Source organism: Harpia harpyja, chromosome 5 (assembly GCF_026419915.1).
Source record: "Harpia harpyja isolate bHarHar1 chromosome 5, bHarHar1 primary haplotype, whole genome shotgun sequence".
Taxonomy (NCBI): domain Eukaryota; kingdom Metazoa; phylum Chordata; class Aves; order Accipitriformes; family Accipitridae; genus Harpia; species Harpia harpyja.
The window spans coordinates 5,482,504-5,498,719 of NC_068944.1; the positions used below are offsets into that span (position 1 = coordinate 5,482,504).

Genomic DNA, 16,216 nt, shown 5'->3' on the forward strand with positions numbered 1-16,216 from the left:
ATCACCCTACCGTGGTACTTTGCAAGAGATACAAGACACTTAATTCAAAACAGCAGCTAACTTCAGACAGATTAGGACTGCAGTGATTAATCAAACTGTTCAAACATTTGACTGCAAACCCAAGAGGAAAACTTTGATAATTAAGGAGTGTGAATTTAAATGCATGGCAATGCATTTAAAGGCTGCATGTTTCAAACATTCATGTGGGTGCATTTCATGCAGAACTAGTACATTCATTTACCTCCCTGCAACTCTTCTGCCTTCTTGCATATGGCAGGATATGAGGGAAAGCAATATGTAAGTGATCAGTCCTGTTTCATTTTATGAGAACAATAACGGTCCTACAATATTTTGCGGGTTCCCACCCACAAAATCTTTTTACTGGTACTCAGTGACATTTTTCCAAGGACCTCCTCAATAATTTTTAAGAGTTCAAGAACATCTTCAATGTTTATTATAATGGTTTGAACTTACTAAGCAGTTTTCAACAGGGAAATTTTACTAAATCAGTGAGACCAAAATGCAACCGCTAGCACACCAACCTTGGTGTGTCGTTCTATTTTAGGGTGTCCTAAAGTGACACCATGATCAGATGAAGTGTTTATCAGATAATGTTAGCCTGGATGGTGATATGGCTTCTCTACCCTTTTCCCTTTCATTATAATTCGCATTATGACTCTCACTGGAGAGCTTTCTCAAATGAGAAGGCATCAATATAATTATGAAGAGAGATCAGAAAGATGCAGGATATGCTGGCCTTCTGTGGCCATGGCAGGCAGTCAACGTGAACTCCTCAGGAAAAACAGAGCAGTACTGACAGCTACACAGCAAGTCCTTTTTCAGGAAGCTGCTGAAACTTCAGCGGTCTGGAACTGGTCTGAGAGGTTTTTTACACCGGTCAGCAATTTTGCTTTTTCTTTGTCTTCTCACCTACTTTTAAGACCATGCTCTCCAGAGTATGAGGAGGCTTAGCATGTGACATACCTCTTGCTCTCTATTCTTTCTAATATCAATGTGTTCTATCCTTTTTTTTAATTATTCTTCCTAGCTATTCTAATATCATAACCTCCACACAGTGTGAGAAGTGATGGAAAACCTACATTTTGCTCTTAAGAGAGACTCTGTAGTGACTCAGAGAGTTCTACTCTCTCACATACCAACTTAAGACAGATGTTTCACAGGATTAAAACACCCCTCGTAAAGCTGGAGAACAAACAGATAAATAAATAGATAAGTAAATAAATGTTGGCTCAAGCACTTCTTTCCTTCTGTGTCTCTGAACACGCAAGAAATAAATTGATTAATATCCTCAAGTTATGATGAATCACACGATTTTCCTAGGATCAGTAGAAGTGGTGAAGTTGGAACACTTCACCTGTCTTGAACACAGAACAGTAAAGGAAAAAGGAAGGTATTATAAATTGAAGGGTCAGAAACATTATAATTTTATGGTCCTGCCCAGACTTGGCTCACTCGTAAGGTCAAACCAATCAATCGATCAAAAAAATAAAAAGCTTTCTTTTTGAGGCCTTGACAATGCAAGTCTTGCCAAATGTACTCATTACACCTCTTCCCGTTTTTCTTTCTTTATCGGAATGATGCTGTCAAGTTCAGTATTCGATCTACTATAAAAGCTTAGATCCTTCTCTATCAGAGCAGATAACAAGATGCGTTGGTAACAAGACAGCATGCTGATTATTTCTGACTAAAAATTGAACCTTGAAGGCTCACTTTGTTCAACAGCCAGAGACAGCAACCGCAGTCTTTATTTTCTTCTGCAACCTACCGAACTTTGACTCAACTCACACTACACTTTCTCGTAACATATGATGAGCTCTGTCATGAAGGATTAATTTGTTATCCAGCTCTTTCTCTTCCCTCATTTCCACAACTCTTTATGGATAATATTCATCAAACTTGGGTATGTGTGATATATTTGTAATTTTTTCTGAAGATATTTGGTAAAACAGAAGTTAAACACATCACTATACTTGTCTTCTGTTTTTGCTTTTTGACTATGCTGGTATTAGTTTCCTCCACAGATTTTGTCTCTTGATCTACATGCAGGGAAGAGACGGAGGCATGTGTCGGGGGCGTCAGGCAGTTTAATGTCAGTTGCCTGTAAGCCAGGTTAGTCAGTAATGTATTCAGAGCATATTAAAGCTGACAGGATCCTCCGCAGCTGTAAAGCTCTGCTGCAGCAATCAGCAAGAATATCTTTCCATACGCTACGCGTTGTTGAGATGCGGGCCCACCTTTTCAAGACATTTTGAAATTCCTCCGTGCTAACTGAATGCACCCCAACCGACTTTAGTTCTTTATTTTTTGTATTTTGTTTTGCAGCAGAGACAGGAGTATTTGACCCAAAGACAGAGGCCGGATCAGCCTGTTTCACACAGCTACTCGTGGAGCGGACATTTATTTAAAACTCTCCCTGTCAGAACAGAATGATCTATTAGTACCACAAAATGTCATGATGCCCAGAGACAGATTTTGAGAATTTCTGCTTTCATGAACAGGAAGACACTTTCAAGACTAATTTATGAAATGGAGAGCAAAATCTATCTTTAAAACCTCTTAACACAGCCATAAAAATATATTGCTTTTAAACACCTATGATGTTATTCAATTAATGGATTGGTATTGCTACTCTCAATTTATAAATTCCAATTTATAAAACTCTCAGCCTCTTTTTTCTACCCTTCTTGTTCTCATGCTCCCCCTTCTATTAACCTCCAGCTTTTATAGATTATTAAAGAAAATCAGGAATGTTCTCTGGCAGTTACACTGAATTGTATTTTAAATAATGTAGTCACTTTTCCCCTTAGAGAGGAGAGTCAGCTATTTAGAACTTAGAACGATCTAAGGGCATGTCCATTTTTATAAAAGCAATGAAATCAATATGCTAAAATCATAAAATATGTCATTAATTAGTTTCAGACAGAAATTTATCCATTATTGTTATACAGAATTCTCACTTTTAGTTAATGGTAGTTGGAAAATGGCATTCTGCTTATCAAGAAACTATGATAGTGATACTTTCTAATTATCATATCAGGAAGGAAGCTGAAGTATCCAGATCTCCTAGCTAATAAAGCCTCAAAGAAATGTTTGTTTCAAAGACATTCAAATATTTCATTTCCATGCAGTCAAACTTTTTGAGAATAGTGAAATGTAGGATCTATTAAGTAATACATTTAAAATACAATGAAATAAATACTAAGTACTATATCTAGATGGCTTGGAAGAATAATTTTAGACTTTCTCCTGTAAAATGTTATATCAAAATAAACACATTTCAGTGAGACAGATGACCCCTCAGACAGCTCTCCAGTGAAAATTATAACCAGTTCTAGTCTTTTCCTCCCTCCCAGTCCATTTGCTTATTCAAAAGATTGAGCAAATCAAAGGGGGGAAAGCTGATTTACTATTAGTGTTACTATTATTTTATATTTAGAAACCATTCCTTCTAGGAAAAAGAGGATTAGAATGTGGGACTTAATTAATCCTTAGACATCTGTAATAGCATTTCCACCCTTTTTGTTTAGTTTTCTATTTCAAGGAGACGTCCAGGTCATGTAAAATCACTTCTTTTCCAGAAATAACTCAAGTTTGGCTTGGTTTTATAATATTTTTCTCTTTGTCTTTTTTTTGCTTTTGTTGGTTTTGTTTGGTTGGTTGGTTTTTCTTAAATAACTCTTGTGTTTGTTAAGGGATCTACTCTTGTCTTTATGTCTATGATAAATTTAACCAATTCTTGGAAAGAAAAGTAGCAGCCCCAGAAGAAAACTGGAGACAAAAAGTAATCTGATGGCTGGTCCGTATACACACACTCCCACACAGAAACCCACTAATTGTGATAAATAAAATACCATCTGTCAAAAACATGTCATGTAAGTAAAAATGGAAAAAAGTTTTCTTAGTGGGCTTTAGTGAAGAAAGACTTATTTAAAAATCACTTTCTGGTTTGTGGATTAAGAGGGGAGCTGCCACAGTCTGGAGAGATTTTATACTTTATCCTTAAGCTTTTCAGCAGTACAACTTTCTGTGTCAAGTTTCTCCTTCTGCCAGGCCTCCTTCTCTCCCTCCCTCTCACGCATTTTCATGTATTTTTTCTATTGGTTCTGTTCTTGTACTGTTGCTCCTCTCCAGACCTTTCACGTACCAGCAGAGGTGAGACTACTTGCTTCTGTTGCTAATTCACACTATATGAACAATGTCCACAGAATCACCCTTTCTCTGAACCTCACAAGCAGCATTTTTTGCAAAAATACAATCAAAACCAGAGTTGGAAATCTCACAAATCAAGTTCAAATCCACTCATGTAACTTCCAATGTATTTCTTCTTGTAATTGGGTCAGAAACTTTGAAGAGGTCCCTCCTAAGTCCCTGGGTCAACACCTGAAAACGTAGGTGTGTCAGTGAAAGGTATGTACATCCACTTTTTTTCCCCGTTAAATGTTCAAATACTTGCTTGAAGGATGGACCATGCAGTATTATTTACCTCATGTATTCCAAATACAATTCTATTCTATAAAATAAATAAACCAAGACTGGCTTTCAAGCAGACAGATGATGCAAGTAATAATCATTGGGGTTTAAAAAATCACATTTTCAAGTTCTTTTCTATAAGCACGAGGACAAGAAATGTATTCTTGTTAACATAATAAAATTAAGTATCATTTATACTCTCAAGAGTCTAGGCATTTGCTATTTAGGAAAGATACCACACAGCATAAGACTATGAGAACAGTGGAAGAGTTAGAAATGCTAGACATCAGTCTGTGGCTTACTGTAACTGGCTTGCCCCATACTTTTTAGAATGGCAGTTCCTCCAAATAAAGATCACAGTCTTTTCAAAAGCAAACCAAGGCCATATTGAGATCTCATTTAAAGTGGTATCAATCTAGGAGAAATCCAGGATTCAAATTTAACCTTATCCTTATTTTCTGCTGCATTCATAAAAATTTCTTAACATACATACAACTACTCTAAACCTACTCAAAATGCAGGCTATTAATTTTCTAAATTATTTATACAGATTTGGTTGTATTCCTTTACTGGTTTTCCCTCAACTGTATTTCCTATTTATTGCATGGGCTTTATTCTTTCTACACTGCTAAAGCTCTGCATTCTCGTAACGCAGAAACTTTCAAGTGGCGAGGTGATTCATAGACTACTTGGAATGTTACTTTTTAGATGCTTATCTTGGGGAGGAATAAATGGGAATGAGAAATAATATTCTAAATCTGGAATAATTTCAGAATCTTCCAGCTGATTTTTTTTGTTTACCAGTATGTGATCACACTGCTGCTGGAAGTGGGTGGAAAGTAACAGGGGACAATTCCTCTAAAAAAAAAAAAAAAAGAGTTTATCAGAAAATGTAAGTTCCAGTGTAGCTGTGTGAGAGATGAAATAAATACCAATGCATTGCAGAACTCATAAAGAACTCATAAAGCAAGTCCTCAGGGCTTGCCGTTACTTCTCGCCTTCTGCTTTCTGAATATCGACAGCTTATGTTTTTAAGATTTTTTTTTGAAACGATGAGCTAGAAAACTAAAGGTTTCTTTTTAAAAAGGATGTTCTTAGTCACATGACTATAAAACAAAGCTTTAAGGAACATGTCAATTATCTCAGACTTGTGAAAAAAATCTGAACTGCTGAGGTCACTGAACCTCTTAAACCGCTGGTCCATTACTTCAAATGTATAAATATATACATTGTAATTTCATATCTTGTGCTCTATTAATCCCATAAACTAACCTGAAACAGAGTAGCACAAAAGTACTCCCAATAAACATAAAAACACAAACGGTGTTTCAGAATACCCTCTTTCCCACTGGCTGAGGAATCAAATGTGCCTTGTCAAACACCTGGGGATCTGACAGATCAAAACTCTGAGACACGAAAGGAAGGAGTGAAGGGACAGCCTCACAAGACGTGGCAGTTAGCCAGACTCAACCTAGGTGCTCTACAAGGACGCTGTGAAACAGGCACTGCCCACAAACACACAGCATTGGGATAAGCTGCGCGACTAATACAAGGGGTGTTTTTAGCTGCAAAACAGTTGTTCTTAGGCTCCTAATAACACCACTGTGAATCTGTATATTTATGACTATTCTGCAATATTAAAAAAAAAAACAACTCCGAAAACCAACCCAAGAACAAACCACACACACGCACACGGTGGCTTCCAGCCTGCGACAGTCCCTGCCCTCGCTGGCTATAAGCTCTTCCTACACAAAAAGCCCCAAATGCCAGCAAAAGCCATGCGTGGGACGGGTCAGCAGCTCTGACCTGCCACAGCTCACCCGGCTCCCTTGGCACCATCGTCTCACTCGCCTGCAAGGATGTTCTAGCAGAGCGGTCAATCTGACTTGGGCTTGAGTTGCCCTTGCTTTATTCTCTTTGTCCCTGCTGGGACAGTTCACGCGTTGAAGGTCGCAACTCTATTTTGGTCTCTGCGTAACAGCATAGGGTCTCTCAAACCAGAATACCTAGATGTTGCAAGCAGTTTTCTATATAAATGTGAAAACAGGACTAGAAGGAAGAGGGAGATCTCTGGCTCTTTTCTGTACTGGAGTAAGAGGGAAGATGTGTGACAATAAGCAAGTGCCCAAATACACGTATTAAACCTCTGTAAATTCTTGCATTAATATTATGCAATACGTAACACCAAGGAAGTTTTTAAAACATGGCACTGACATCTTAAAAAGTCATATTTCTCTTAAAATATAAAGCACCATGCTTTACAAGACAATTTCCAATTTCCACCTCCAAACAATAGCGCTCTCAAGTTGAGAGTATTTGAGCCGAATCTCCTCCTAACCTTACTAAAACAATTGCAGTGAATCAAATCACAGCGAAACTTTGTCTTCCTACGCAGGCACATAGCTCCCACTGAATGCTGTAGGAATTGGACATGCTCAGAGACACGCCACGCTCAGCTTCTTCAGCTTGACTATGACCACAGCTGCACTGTGTATCTTGGACAAGCATGAAAATCTCAAGGAGAGCAAGGCTTTTTTTGCCTAGGCTCTAATTTCCATGACTCAGCTTACCTATGCTTCTTCAAAGACTGCAAGCTCTGTAGCTTCCCTTTTCTTGTCCGCTCATTTGCGTGGCTACACATCTGTTAAACTGTTTCTGAAACCAAAGGCATTCAATGCCTAAAACTAACATTCTTCAGGATTAATAAATATAAGAATGCAGGTTTTCACTACAAAAAAAACCCAAACCTTTTTATAAGGTGCTCAAAATAAGGGTGGCAAAAGCCCTTCATACGATAAGTTAGACAGCAGCAGCTGAATTTCTCAGCAGCCAAGTCGCACAGCTGCTGTACTCCACTGCAAAAGCTCATCTTGCTCGGCTTCAGTCCTCAGAAACATCCCGCCAGAAGGATGCGTTGAAAAAAGTGGACCAGGAAAAAGGTCCACTTCTTTTCAAAAGCCATTACATCAGTATCAGGTGATATGATACTTTGCACTTCTGAAAGTAGTTGGCAGCACGATTTCCTATTCAAGATGGCATTATCTCTCATACTGTGACAGTGACAAATACTGAACTTGGGTGCTTTTGCTGAATTGTGGGCTGCAAACTACCATTTTTTTTTTTAGTTAAATAAAAGGTGTTCAGAAGAAATAATGTTATAAAAAGAGAGAGAAGGGCTGAAGATGTATCCAGTGTCCCACAGACTGTATCTGAAGAAATGTTTTCTTGTGTTGACTATCAAACAGGAAAGCGATGCTGAAAAGAGAAATTAAACATTTATGAGGAAAAGATGAATGAGCTTTAAAAAAATTATACTAAAGCTGTGCCATTTGTCAGGGTTTTGAAGGAATCCTGAGAATGAGAGCTTAGGGGCTTTGAGTAGCTTGTTATATAGGTTTCCCCCCCTCCGATTCGTGAGGCAGCTTATATTTTACAGCTAGCTTCCTTCAGACAGTTTTGTCAATCCTGCACTTTGTTCTTCTGCTTAGAAAGATTTTATTCAAACACTGTTGCAGGTGGTCCACACTTAAGAGTAAAAGAAACCTCCCAAAACTGTGCAGAAAAGATTAGCTCTGGCTCATATTTTTACCACAAATATTTTGCCAATATTTTACACTTTTTCTTTAAAAAACCAGGCAATTTAGCCCAATTAACTGAGTGGTCTCAATACAAAAAATGGATTTAAATAAAAAAAGTTTGCAGGTACCTAAGCTGAGATAAAGTACAGTTTTAAATTTCAGAGGATATTTTTATTATCTCTAAGCAGGTGACAGCTACTGCCAGGTATAAGAACTATCCTTCTTCCTCCACTCCAGCCTTCAGTCTTCTTTAACTTTTCTAAGCTTTGAAATGAAGATGTTCTTAATACCAGAGAAAGAGGCTTTGCATATGAAACGAATTATTAAACTCACATGAGATGCATCCATTTTGGAGATGAGGGATTGCATGAAAGAAAGATACACTGTGATCTTTCCCTTCTTGTCACCTTCATATTAAAACAAATGCTGTATCATTATTGGGAAGGGTTTGTCCAAGGTCACTCAATTGTTCAGCACTTACAAGCTGGCAGCCCATCACAGGCAGAAGCGGCACATATAATCATTACTGATGCTGGCAGTCTCCACCCTCGCTAATGCTACTTGTTCTGTCAGGCAGTCCCTGGCTTGTCGCAGGCAAACGTAATTATTCTTTGAGCCGTGCTTCAGATCTGCAGTTGAAGGGAGCTGTTTGATGCTAGACCACAACTAAGTACCAAATGGTGTCATGCCTATTACAGAACATGCAAGTCAACAACTACTGTTTAATTAGGCTTAAATCTTCCCATCCGAGGCACAACACGAATGCCAAGCCATGTGCTGGGGATCTCTGAAGGAAAGCACCTCGCCTCCTCTCACGTGTGAAATGGCTGAAGGGCTGCCTTCTAGATGCTGCTGTACCTCCCAAAGAGGGCTCCCTCTTGGATGGCGTTGATCCCGTCTTCAGGATATGGGTGAATGACTCAATTACTCAGCTTCTGCTGTTACCGTCAGGCAGAACTAGACAAGCTACAAGATTTCCTGGCTCTAGAGCCTCACAGAAAATTCCCTCTGCTCTGCTAACATAAAAAAACATTTCCCCCCCCATTTTCTTTATTACTCCTCTTCAAAATTTGTAGTTGTAACTGAAACTGCTGAAACTCGACACTATTTAAATGACAACTGGATTTATTAACATGAAACTAGGTATTTGAGTTTTTGGCCAAAACCTTTAAATAACTTTAAAGCATGAACATTTTGGAGATGAAAAAGAATTCTGTTTAAAAGACTCATAACATTACATCGACTATCATTTTAACCCAATTGGTCAAAATATGTATCAATTAGTACGTTCAAAAACGGGAGAAGTAAACAAGTGTCCCACAAGCCGCGAAGTCCTGAAAAAGTTTTGCCCAGACTTTCAGTAATAATTATAACGCTCCCTACTTTCAAGGAATTTTATCCCTTTATGAAAACTTCTTCTTGAGGTGGAGATATCTTCATTAGTTCATTTGAAAATATTTAGATTTTACTACTCAAAAATACCAGAGATGTATGATTTAATACTATTTTTAAAATTACTGAATGCTCTCTTAGTTAATGTTGCCAAATTGACAAATACACCTGGAATGCCACACACATTATATAGAGAAAGAACAAAGTAAGCACTGCTGAGGTTGTTTATCTGCCAAGAACTGCTGTTGCATCAAAAATTCCCATAAAGAATAGCCTGCTCCATGATGTTAGTAGAACACACAAAAGCCATCGACTACTAACATCTTATAGTTATGCTTCTTTTCGGTAGCTTGACAATTCAAAATTAGCATTGATTTAAAACTCTCCTTCTAGTAAGGATCAATACATAAAACATATCTCTGTAAGTATTGTTTACTGAGGAAAACATTAAAAAACAATAACAAAGATGAAAGCACTTGTTTTGTGAAGATATGTTTGGCTGCTTTGAGCAAGACACTTTTTAAAAAAGAATTTGTAAAGGGGGTGTATGCATATTTATGTAGATACCTTCACACTTTGCAATTATGTCTATTTTATCATATACGAGTTTTACTCAGTCTGAGCAAAGCTCACTATCCACAGACTGCTCCTCTCTCCCCTTTATTATGACGTACATAACAAATTTTGTTTGATGTATAAACGGGTGTATTTTCCAGAAAAAGGTTTAATAAATGGCCTCTAAGGTGAAGATATTGTGCTTAAAAAATTACTGCAACACCACCCCCTTAAATTGCTTGAAATCAAACACTTCATTAAGACCTCAGTCCTGGAAATAATTTATTAAATGTCATTAATAGTTATATTCTTGTAAGAGACTCTTTATAGAAAAGCCGGATAAAATCAAATCCATTGGGCTGCCTAGCAATTACTGTGAAAGTCCAGATAGGTTAACAGAGAATTTTTCCTTTTTGGAGGTTGGGGGCTTTTCTTGCTTTCATATGGGGTTCTATATCCAGCTCATAACTCTCTTCTAATTGCTAGCACATGGTTAAAAATGTAATGGAAAAGCTTTTATTTTCTATTAAATCCTTGATAGCTTTTTCAAGAAGGTCTAAACTCTAAATACTTTAGTTTCAATAACCACTTTATACTATGCCCATAAAAAGCTTACACGCTCCATTTTCGTCACTTGCTGCCATTCCCATATGTGTAGCACAGACTCTTTCTTCCCCAAATGGTACACTGACACCATGAACCACAAGAATAACCCAATTCCTGATTCTGTGCTCATGGAAATCAATGAGAATTTTTTTAGTGATTTAAATTAATCCTGAATCAGATACGTAGTCTACACTCCTGAATGCCCATTTTTACCCAGGTGCTGATGGACTTGTCCAGCTTTTCAGAAATGCTCCAAATCACAGTTAGGAATAGTCACTGAAAAAATTTGGTTTTAACCTGACAAGAAAAATTCAATTTCATGTCAAACAAAATGTTTCAAGTATTGTCTTCTTCAAGCTCAAGAATGGTCCATCCCAGCAAGCAGGAAACCAAGAAAAGGCAGCAGGAGACTTGCATGGATGAACAAGAAGCTCCTCACTAAACTAAAACATAAAAAGTAGAGAGGTGGAAACAGGGCTACGTGACCCAGGAGGGATACAGAGCCATGGTCTGAGCATGCAGGAATGTGATTAGGAATTTGGTGAGGGATGTAATGGGTAACAAGAAGGACTTCTACAAGCAGAAGCCCTGGTGAGGAAGGACACAGAAAAGGCTAAAGTTCTCAACACCTTCTTTGCCTCAGTCTTTACTGGTGAGCCTCACCTTCAGGAATCCCAGGCCCTGAGGCCAGAGAGAAAGCCTAGTCCAAGGAATACTTACCATCAGTGGTGCAGAATCAAGTTAGGGACCCCTTAAAATAAAGGGCATAAACAAGTCCATGGGCCCTGATGAGATGCACCCATGGGTGCTGAGGGAAGTGGTTGATGTCACTTGCAAGGCCAATTCTGATCATCTTTGAAAGATCTTGGTGACTGGGAGAAGTGCCCAAAGACTGGAGGAAAGCAAATGTCACTCTTATTTTCAAGAAGAGCAAGAAGGAGGACTTGGGGAATTACAGGCTGGTCAGCCTCACCTCAGTCCCTGGGGAGGTAATACAGCAAATGAGTCTGGAAACCATTTCCACACACGTGAAGGACAAGAAGGTGATCAGGAGTGGTCAGCATGGATTTACATAGAGGAAATCACGCTTAACCAACCTCATAGCCTTCTTCAATGACATGACCGATTTGGTGAATGAGGGGAGAGCAGTGGATGTTGTTTATCTGGACTTTAGTAGGGTTTTTGACACTGTCCCCCATAACATCCTCACAGACAAGCTGATGAAGTATGGGCTAGATAAGTGGACAGTGAGGTGGACTGAAAACTGGCTTAACTGCCAGACTTAGAGGGTTGTGATCAATGGCACAAAGTGCACCTTGAAGCTAGTCACTACCCCAGGTGTCGATATCGAGTCCTTTGCTGTCTAACAACTTTATTAATGACCTGGACAATGGGACAGCATGCACACTCGACAAATCTGCAGATCATACAACGCATGATTGTGCTGCCATCCAGAGGGACCTTGACAGGCTGGAGAACTGGAAAAAGGAACCTCATGAAGATCAACACAGAGAAATGTAAAGTCCTGCATTTGGGTAGAAGTAAACCCAGGCACCAGTACAGGCCAGGGTCTGACTGGCTGGAAAGCAGCTTTGCAGAAAAGGATCTGGATGTCCTAGTGGACAACAAGCTGACCACAAGCCAGCAATGTGCCCTTGTGGCAAAGAAGGTAAATGGTATCCTGGGCTGTATTACACTGGTGGAGGTGATCCTTCCCCTCTATTCAGCACTGGTGAGGCCAGATCTGGAGTGCTGTGTCCAGTTCTGAGCTCCCCAGTACAAGAGATACGGACATACTGGAGTGAGCCTAGTGGAGGGCTACAAAGATGAATAAGGGACTGCAGCCTCTCTAATAAGGAGGAGAGGCTGAGAGAGCTGGAACTGTTTAGCCTGGAGAAGAGATGGCTCAGGGAGGATCTTCTCAATGTGTACAAATACCCAAAGGGAGGGTGCAAAGAAGATGAAGCAAGGGTCTTCTCAGTGAAGCCCAGTAACAGGACAAGAGGCAATAAGCACAAACTGAAACACAGGAAATTCCACGTAAACATCAGAAAAAACTTGCCAGAAAGCCCTCAGCATTGAGCTGGGAGGGCTGTTTGTCTTCATTCCATCGAGCAATGCATTTAGTCCCTATGAGGGTCTAGAAAAGACATTACAGACTCATTCACTGATACAAGCAAAAGGCAAAAAGGCCTACCTATTTATGCTGCTAGTTTAGTTTTCTAATGATATATCCGTTGTTCTTTCATACAGACACAGTGACTAACAGCTTTAATAACCTGTAAGCAGCCAGACTTGATTACAACTCTCTTCATTGTATTATAAAATTCAGCCTCTTAAGGAGAAAGCAGGGTTTCTATACAGCTGATCAGGAATCAGAATTCCTCTTATATATGAAATTCCAACATATTAAAAAGTAATTCTGATTTGAATTGCAAATATAAAGTGATTAAATTTCTGTGAAGTGAAAATTTAAAAAAACCCACACAATTCATGCCCATGAACAAGCATCTTCTCAATAATTTATAAACAAGCTTTAAGGAAGCAGTTGCTGGGGTTGCTGAAGAGATTGCACTCACTGGCCTAATCAAGTGTCTTTCCATCACATTGAGTGACATAACTCAAAAATTCACCATGTTGGTTTGTTCTGATTCCTGTATACTTCTAAAATTAGTGAAAAACCACATCTCGCTAATTGCATTTTGAGAGCATTTAACAAGATGTATGAAAACTACTACCTTGTAATCTACAAGAAAAACACATAAATAAAAATATTTCCACATTTTGTAGATACAAGACACAATAACATTTCTTATTAAAAAAACCCCAAATACCAGAAATTGCACATTTACACAAAATGTTTAAATTTCATGAAAATTAAATATCAGAGAATAATTTGTTTAGTAGCTACATTTCTGACAAATAACATCAGCAAACGAAGGCTATATCAATATCATCAAGAAGCTTTGCAGAAGACTTAGCTCTTTCTGGAGTTACCTTTCTGAGGTTTGGTAGACTCTCAGTTGGCCACAACACACAAACAGAAGGAAAATCAGTTTCTGGATTTAAGAGCAGCTGAGTGAAAGTCTTCACAATTCCTTGGCAACATGCCTTATCACAAACAGCCATGGGCACTGCTTGAGGGACAAGGAAGAGAGTTGCCAACTTTTCCTTTTAGCTGTATTCTACCAGGTTCATCAAATAAGAAAGAGGCTCCAATGTAGGCACATAAGGACTTCTTATGGACTTACTAGAAGAAGGAAATCACCTGTGTAAGATACCACCTCATAACAAATCACATGGTCCTTATGGATTTTCCACATTTCCTGGAAGACTAGCTTCAGTGCACAGAGGTTGCTTGGGCACCTTGGATCACTATTGCCGAGTTAAACAGGAAAAAAGGGCTTTTTCTGGAGGAAAACACTTGCAGCTCAGTTAAAGTCAAGAAAACAAAACCCTGAGACTAACAAAGTTTCTTCCTTTATAAAGGAATCCTCCCCTATGGCGGACAGAGTAAGATATCTATTTCCTAGTAAAACCCTTCTCATAAAGATCTGTAGGCCATGGATAACTGGACATAAACTATGCTAGCTCCAAGGCTACATAAGTTGTAATAAATCCTGTACAGCTTCAAAATTATCATACAGATGTCCTAATACCATTTTTACCTTTCTTCTTTTACTTTCATATGCCCTAAGCTCAGTACTAAGTACAGGTCATCCATATCTGGGTTTCACCTACACCAGCCCACCAAAACCAACATGAGGTTTTTTATTTATATATTCACTTACTGAAATAAGTAGTAACATATTCAAAGTATTGTGATACCTTGGCATTAAACAGGCTCAATTAAGATATGAATACTGGATTAATTTGCCACATTTATTTGGAGCAAAGTGTTATTATTTACCTGCAAAATAATAGTAAATATGGTAAATCCAAAGATTTCTGCTACTGCTAGTCAAGTCACACTGAGATACTAAAAATTAAAATTGCCCCCCAAAAAGAAGCAGTAAGTACAGCCACAACAAATTCTCCATAAGGCTAGTCTCTGGGGTCCTGGCAAGGGGGAGATGAATCTCAGCGCTTCTCATTGCTTAAAAGCAATGCCAGCTACTGCCATCAGACAATGCGACAATGCTAACTGAGCCTCGCGTTACACTCAGCAGCCTCTGCTTGGGCGCGCCCTGCAAGGTCTTTACAAAATTTAAATGTTTTATTCCATCACCACTAGCTGATGGACACAGAAAACTGACAAAATCCACCGAACAATCCGCTGATGACAGACTGCTGAGGCACGTCTCCACAAAATCTTCCTGGTAAAGAACCACATGCACACAAACCAATACAGAGGGCTCATATACCTCACAGTCGATGCTTACTCCTGTTCTTTTTCCCAAAGCTGCACCCTTCAGCCCCAGAAATACACAGGACCCACACAATTATTAAAACCAGTCAGTTCATATGCTTTATGCCACTCCTATCTAACCTCTCACAAACATCTATAGATCCAACCCAGGTATCTCAGATTATATCCATTCCCTTTTAAGGATGCAGAGAAATCAAGTGACAAGAGGAGACAAAAGGTACCACTGCTCACCCAGCTCCTCTGGGGCAAGTAAGACCTGCAGCAACTTAGAGAACACTTCTGACTGGTCAGTATTGTTGGGAAAGTTGGGATAAGGAGTTAACAGCAGCATTTTTGTCAGACATAGGCACATACTATCCTTCCCCACTCCTGGTGTTTGTTTGTTTTTTTTTCAGAAGTATGTAGTGTTACACTGCCTTCAAGGTAGAAGGAAAGTATCGATGATGTTGCCCATGCTTTAATTTTCTTCCCCTTGTCCTCCCAGGCCTCAGTTCCCTTTTAAATATAAGCCCAGGAGAAGTTTGTAAAAATTGCTCCTAATTCTCTTCTGACATGAGTATAAGACACAAAGAATGAAAAGGTAGTCAAAGATTGTTAACAGGAGAATGGGAAGCAGTCTTTAAGTGTCTCCTTCACCCCATGTTGTAAAGTAGATACGGATGCTTTCTTTAAATCTCAAGGCATTAACACTGCTTCATAGCCATTCCGCCAGTTTCATTAATTGCATTTCTATTCCAATCATTTCATAAGCAGACTGTACTTATAATCTGGCTATTTATCCTAATGTTTGATGTTTCTGACTCACATAAATACATTATGTTTGAATGCAGAGAAGTACTTTGCATGACAAATTTGAGATTTCTGCCGGAAACATTTGACTGAAATTTATTTTTGCTATCCATAGGGAATAAGCCTCTACATTATTTCATTGTTATTCACATTTTGGTAATCGCATTAGGAACCTCTACTAAGAAATGAAATGGCAATGTGCCTTTCTTTCCTCTAAGACCAAACGTCTCCCTCCCCCTCCCAAAAGCACAGACCTTGAAAAAGCATTAGAAAATTAAAAAGCCAACAGAAATAAAATGATGTATCTATGTTTGAATATTCATTAAAACACAACATTGCTTAGTCACTGCTCGCCATTTGGATGATGCATGGTGCTTAGGCAAGCTTAATGCAATAATGGGAATTCAGTCTTGTTCTTACAGGATGGGTGTAGACT

General features: G+C 38.8%; 1 protein-coding gene across 1 annotated transcript in view; it reads right to left on the reverse strand.

The window, feature by feature from the left end:
• MOCOS (molybdenum cofactor sulfurase) overlaps positions 1–16,216 on the reverse strand; it is a 231,158-nt gene that overhangs the window by 67,611 nt on the left and 147,331 nt on the right. The gene's annotated exons all lie outside the window — the stretch shown is intronic.